General features: G+C 47.1%; 1 protein-coding gene across 3 annotated transcripts in view; it reads left to right on the top strand.

Annotated features, from left to right (window-relative positions):
- Positions 1–7040, top strand: part of rassf1 (Ras association domain family member 1) — a 77536-nt gene that overhangs the window by 48892 nt on the left and 21604 nt on the right. The window contains exon 1 of one of the 3 annotated variants that reach the window (XM_048606363.1): positions 6757–6954. The exons of the other annotated variants lie outside the window; for them this stretch is intronic. The gene's annotated coding sequence lies outside the window, so the exon portion shown is untranslated. Of the gene's footprint in view, positions 1–6756; positions 6955–7040 lie in introns of those variants that run through there. 3 annotated transcript variants of the gene reach the window in all.

The raw sequence follows: 7040 nt of genomic DNA, 5'->3' as shown, positions 1-7040 counted from the left end.
ACTGGTTTTGGGATGCGGTAGGGGGAGGGGAGATTTTGAAGCTTGTGCACATCTGCCAATGTGGTATACTGCATCCGCTGTACCCGTTGTGGCCTCCTCTACAACGGGGAAACCAAGCGGAGGCTCGGGGACCGTTTTGCAGAACACCTACACTCGGTTCGCAATAAACAACTGCACCTCCCAGTTGCGAACCATTTCAACACCCCTCCCATTCCTCAGACGACATGTCCATCCTGGGCCTCCTGCAGTGCCACAACGATGCCACCCGAAGGTTGCAGGCACAGCAACTCATATTCCGCTTGGGAACCCTGCAGCCCAATGGTATCAATGTGGATTTCACAAGCTTCAAAATCTCCCCTCCCCCTACCGCATCCCAAAACCAGTCCAGCTCGTCCCCGCCTCCCTAACCTGTTCTTCCTCCCACCTATCCCCTCCTCCCACCTCAAGCCGCACCCCCATCTCCTACCGACTAACCTCATCCCGCCCCCTTGACCCGTCCGTCCTCCCTGGACTGACCTATCCCCTCCCTAACTCCCCACCTACACTCACCTTTACTGGCTCCATCCCCGCCTCTTCGACCTGTTTGTTTCCTCTCCACCTATCCTCTCCTCTATCCAACTTCTATCCGCCTCCCACTCTCTCCCTATTTATTTCAGAACCCCCTTCCCCTCCCCCATTTCTGATGAAGGGTCTAGGCCCGAAACATCAGCCTTTCTGCTCCTATGATGCTGCATAGCCTGCTGTGTTCATCCAGCTCTGCACCTTGAAGGGAGACCAAGATTGGTGCAAGTTAGGAGATGGGCAGCAGGGTTTTAGATGAAATCAGCAAGATCTTTGAAACTAGGTACTGATTCTTTTTTAAAAAATTGCTTTAACATATTATTGGAAAAAGATGATGACTCATAAGGCCTCCAGGGACTGTCATTTTAAATAGACTGTAGCAGCAAGGAGCCTGAGAGGCAGAGCGTGGTTGGAGTCAAGAGGGGCAGGCATACAGCTGGAATTCAACTTGGTTGATATCCGTCCTGGGGACGTCATGTGGTGGGGGAAGCATTGAACTGCCTGCCATCTGTACAATGGTGCTGTTACATTACCTCATTGCTTAGCCTGAGGCTGATGCAGCCCCATCTGTGTTAATGCATATTATGTCTGGGACTCTCTCTCTCATTGCACAGTGTGATCTCGGGGACGTGGCACTGCAGGAGGAGGAGCATGTTAATGGTCTGTTGGGCACGCCAGTAACACACCACAGAAAACCCAGGGCTGGCACGGAAGGAAACAGCCTTCACTGAGTCAACAGTCCCTCTTTGCTTGTAATGGAGTCTGAGAGCTAGGAATTTAGCAAAGGCTGGTGAGGAGCGAGATGCAGAGCAGTCACCGAAACTGGCCTTAAATAGGGTAATTGCTGTGCCGCCCCCCCCCCCCCTTACATGGATTAATTGAAAACAGCTGCAACAAACAGGAGTTACATTCTTCTCTTTAATATCCAGTTATTCCCCTCAGGGCTGAGGCCTTGAACTGATTGAAGTCTGGTTCCTGACATTTTACATTCCCAGAACTTCTGTACAGTGGGCCTAAAAAAAAACTCATTTCACAGTCCCACTTCCAGTTTAATTCTGGGTCTTATGATTAACCCATAAGAATATTCACTTCATTTTCACCATGACTAAAAACAACTGACAGTGCATGGGATTTTTCAGCTCACCCTCCCTTGACAGGAATGAGCTGAAAAGGGTGTGGGCACGGATATTTGCACTTCTGGGAGGGTCAGGATGATTCTGCCTCAGGCCATTCCCCTGGAAATAGCAGTGGAAGTCAGCAGGCCTCCTTACCCACTAACACTGGGTAGCTAGTTAATGGCAGGCTGGCCTAAGGTCAGAGGCCAATTTGGATTTTCCAGAACCTTCTCTGAGTTAGAAACCAGGCCAGAATCTCCCTAGCAGAACTAAAGGAGTGCAGCCCAGACAGGCTTAGGGTCTATGACCCTGCCTGCTCACAGCTTAAACCACAGCTGCCTTTGCAGGAATACAACACACAACAGACACACACCCAGACAGAGACCCAGACACCCACACACCGACACAGCCACATACACATCCAGATGCACACACATGCCTAAAGACACTCAGACACTTAACCAGACACACACACACTTCATTTACCAAACAGCAGACTGATGCTTTTCAGTGCTTTCTACTGGCCCTCCAGCTTCAAGAGAATCACCCCGTATCATTAATTATACAACTATTGTCCATCTCTGATGTCGAATTTGGGGCAAATGATTGTTTCCCTTACATTGCAGGCTGATGCTCCCCATTTGATCCCAGTGATGGAGCTCCAATGCATATGTGATGGAGCTCCAATGCATATGTGAAAATTGTGCCCTAGAACCCAACCTGTATTCTAGCTCCCACTTTCCAATCTGGATTTTGGCAATAGTTGTGGAGGAAACTCACTGTCCTATGTCAGCCCTCAATGTAGCTCAGTTCCACAGTGGCTGTGCAGAGAGAAGGTGAATAGTTCAATGGATTAGGTAGCCACAGGTTGTTGAAGTGGGTTAAAATCGCCAAAAGATACAGGAATGGGGCCAGTGGTAGGAAGCTGCTGACCTAGGGTCAGCATGTTCTCGGATACCTTGAACCATTTCCCTCATCACCTCATGAAGAGGAGGAGAACAGAAATAATGCAAAAATGTATCCTGAAGAGGACAGTGGGAAGGGGGTCTTCCTCCTGAACCAGTGCTCCACTGCCCTCATGCACTTCGGCAGATGACTGGGCCAGAAACGTTATTAACAGTCATTGATTTGATGTATGTGCTGGACAATCGGTTACTAGCCAGGACTAGTTGGAGGAGTGAGAAGGTTTGGGAGTGGGGTAGAGGAATGGTGGAGGATTTACTAGGTTTTGCACCCTCATCCTGGGTTAGTCAATTAGCACTGAAGTGTAAGTCTATTTCTTTAACACATCCACTGTTAGTTCATTGGAAAGAATAGTGCCTAATTCTGACCCTAGGTCTGAGGAAATTAGAATGCATTGGGGATGAGACAGAGAGGCTGTAAAGGGGGTTGGGAAGTGGAAGACAGGGTGTTGGCAAGGGGATGGAAGAGGTAGGGTGACAGCAAGGGGAGAGTGTGGGACAGACAAGGGGGATGTGGAAGACAGGCATGTGGCAAAGGGAAGAGTGGAGTAACAGAGAGGTTGTAAAGGGGGGGCAGCAAGGCTGCAATGGGGAGAGACAAGGAGACTGCAAGGATGCTTGAGGGGATAGAGAGTGGCTATGAGGATGCTGGAGGGAGATGGTGAGAGCTTAGGGGTGGGTGGAAAACTGGGAAAGTGCAACGAACGGGGCATGAGGGGACATGCTTGTTCTTTGTGAAAGAGGGTGTGGAGACTACAAGGTGTTGGGCAGAAAGAAAAGGAGGCTGTGCGGAGGGTGTCAAAAGGAGTCAAGCTGCAAGAAGGGGTGACAGGGAGAGGGAGGGACACTGGAAGGAGGGGTGAGAGAGTGATAGAGAGAGAGGGGGAGAGGGAGACTGCAAGAAGGGGTGTGAGAGAGAGAAGACTGCAAGGGAGGGCAAGAGAGGAAAGCTGCAAGATGGTGGGGTGAAAATAGTTGCAAACCTTTCATCAAAAGAGCACTCAGTTACCTGGGACTTAGGAAAACTTGAAGTCACTTCAGGTATAACTGACTTGCAAATGATTGTGGCATCTCTGGCTGAAGGTAGCATATAGTTAGGAACAGCTTCATGGGGAAAAATGCAGTGGTTGCTATTGTAATGAATACTGCAACAACTTTAAAATTTAATCTATGGTTTGAGATGCTGTAAGAAGGATTGTAATTGCCTGGTTGAAATATTCCAACTTTATGAAAATGTGATGAAAATGCCTTAATTGTGACCACCTATCTGGATGATGTGTTTAGAGTTATGGCTTTTTTGTATAGGAGTGTATGTCAGTTATTTTGAAGAAGAAATGTGTTGACATGTACATGTTGTCTTGTGCCAATTTAAATCCCGCACTGTCTAGGAAACAAATGCTTTGGTTGTGGTTATAAATGTAAAGGATGTTTGGAAATTATTGAAGATAATGATGAATTCTTCTGATTTTGCTTTGTTGACTTATGGAGTATTTGGATTTAGAAATACGCAAAATAACATTATTAAGTGATTGTATCATCTAATAAAGAAGGCAGGAAGAATGAGAAAATCAGTCCCTGAAAATGAAAATTAGCCCTCGAGACAATCTTGGGATGAGCCATCTTAGAAAAAAATCATGTTGGCAGATGAGTGGGGGAGTGATGTTTGTAAGGATGGGAAGCTGGTGAGAGGTGTTGAGTGGAGGGTCCAGTTATAATACTACTGTTGCATTCAGTTGTATATCAGTGAGACGGGAGGGATGACAGCAGTGTGCAGAATTGTAGTGAACAGGGTGCCACACACGGTCAGTCATGGATTACAGCTAACTGTGGATGGATGGACCATACACCCATTCTTGAGGGTGGGTGGAAATGTACAACATTGATTCCAATCTAAATACAAGGGAATAACTATGAGCAGGACAATAAGCAGAACACCCTCAGCTGTTTTTTTTTTAAAAGTGACCCAGGATGCTGTTGTGTGAGACTGATTAGGACCTGTCATGGCAACGTGTAACAGTTGGAACTCAAGGGAAAAGAGTTTTAAAGGATGTTTAAAAGGTAAACAGAGACATAGGCCCAATGTACTTGGAGCAAAATGGCTTCCACTTGCTGCTTTATGTTGGTGATAGACCCATCTAGCCCATTCTGACTGGCAAGGCAGGCAGTGAACATGGGTTTGTGATGAATATGCTTATCCAATCCTTCAGCCAGGCTGAGGCACTCTGTCCAACAGAGAATGACAAAAGTGGCAACAGCTTGTTTGCGAACTGATAGTAGCATTACCTTACAGATCTGGTGACTTCCAGCAAGGCTTCACTTGACAAGGAGTTGCAGTTGGGAGAATAGGGGTGCAGAAGGTCAAAATGATAAATTTGCTGCTTTGTTGATCTACCCTGACTACCCTTCCCCCAGCTCCAATTCACAGAGATGGTCAGCAAAATTGTGTGTAAAAGTTCTGAGTCCAGTCCAGTCGGATTTATAGGATGGTCTGTGCATCTTGAGTCATTTAGTTCTGAAAGAGAAGGTCCAGCTTTCAGCAATAACAAACTTCTAGGATGAGTTTGCCATGCTTTAGGCTGTGGGGGACATGTACAAGGACTAAAAGAAATGCAGAATTTGCATTTATATAGCATCTTTCACACACACTGGACATCCCAAAGAGCTTCACAGACAATGAAGTACTTTGAAAGTGTGGTCACTATTGGAATGTAGGAATTGCGGAAGCTCAGCACAACACACTGCTGATATGTGATCTGGACCAAGTCATTAGATTTGGTGAGATTAGTCGAGGAAAATCTATTGACAAGGACATGGAATTTCACAAAGGCAACAGCCAACAAGAAAGCAATAATCAGAACTCTTCTTGATGCTGTACAACTTTCCCCCTCCACCAATCTTGTTCAAGAAAAGCACTAAGTACTTCACAAAATAAAAACCAAAAGAACTGCAGATGCTGTAAATCAGGAACAAAAACAGAAGTTGCTGGAAAAGCTCAGCAGGTCTGGCAGCATCTGTGAAGAAAAAATCAGAGTTAACATTTCAGGTCCAGTGGCCCTTCCTCTGAGTTCTGAAACGTTAACTCTGATTTTTTTTTCACAGATACTGCCAGACCTACTGGATATTTTACGGCTAGTTGCCAGGATGAATTTATTTCTGCCTTCTCTCTGATGACTTTTTTCAGTGATTTGACTGCTCAATGTGATGGTACAGGCCAGGAACATTAGAAAGGCACAGGTTAGGGGTGTTGCTCTCTGGACTGGGTGCACATGGTGAGTTCTGTGTGCTGAACTTTTCTTTATCTCTTTATGTCTCACTGCTGGGGACTGAGTTGTGGCCCAAGCTGTTCCCAGAGTTTGGAAGTTTGCAAAGGAAATGCCGAGTTCCGCCTGAATTTCTGCGTAATCTGATCCTGTCTGCTTCACCTCTTTTTTGTCCTTTTCCCATTTCCACCCCTCCCTTTACTTCCACCTCCCCCTCCCTTCAGTTTCTCTTTCCTCTCTATTCTCCCTTTCTTCCACCCCTTCCCTTTCTATTCTCTCTCCTCCCCTCCCTCCAGCCTTCTTTTTCCCTACTTTCCTTAACCTTCCTGCTATACCCCCTTCCTCCCTGCTCCCTCGCTTTCAATTGCCCTGTTCGATCTGAATGTTCCAATCCTTGCTTCCTCTCACTTCCCTCCTCCCTTGACTCTATTCCCTTCCCCCGTGCTCCTCCATCTTCCTCCCTTTCGCTTTCTCCCTCTCTCTATCTTTGCCTTTTCTCCCTTCCCCTGTCCCCATCGCAGTCCCATCCACCTCACTGCTCTCCCCCATTCCCCTTCCTCCATTCCCATGTTCTCCATTTCCCTGCTCCCTTCCCCTCCCTATTTCCTCCCCACTTGCATCCCTCCTTCTTCTCCTACATCCCTTCCCCCAATCCCACCCTCCCTCTTTGTTTCCTCTTCGTTTCCTCTTCCCTCCCTTGCTGTTTCTTCCTGTCTTTCCATTGTGCACCGCTTTCTATCCAAAGCCCTGTTCAGGCCTGCTACAGTTTTTATTTTCTGACACTTTTTTGCAGTGACTTGGCATGGCAGGGGTTAAAGCCACTATATTTAGCAGTTGGAATAGTTTGAGAATGAAATCAGTGGGATTGCACGTAAAAGGCAGGAAGGAGGCGGATCCGGATTAGATCACACATTCCCAGCCCTTTCCCGCAGCAAATCAGCTCTGGGAATCAGCAGCGTGTGTACATTCCAATTTCAACGGCTGCTGCGAAAGAGAGAGACAGAAGCCCCCAGCACTGAGCTGAGACAATACAGAGGCAACCCAGAGAGAGAGAGAGTGAGTAATAGCACAGCGTATCTACCCATATCAAGTCCAGGGCTTTGTGTGTGAGATCTTTCACAGGCCGCTGAGGCCAGCTTTCC

Source organism: Rhincodon typus, chromosome 16 (assembly GCF_021869965.1).
Source record: "Rhincodon typus isolate 14 chromosome 16, sRhiTyp1.1, whole genome shotgun sequence".
Classification (NCBI taxonomy): domain Eukaryota; kingdom Metazoa; phylum Chordata; class Chondrichthyes; order Orectolobiformes; family Rhincodontidae; genus Rhincodon; species Rhincodon typus.
This window is presented reverse-complemented; position numbering and strand designations above follow the sequence as displayed.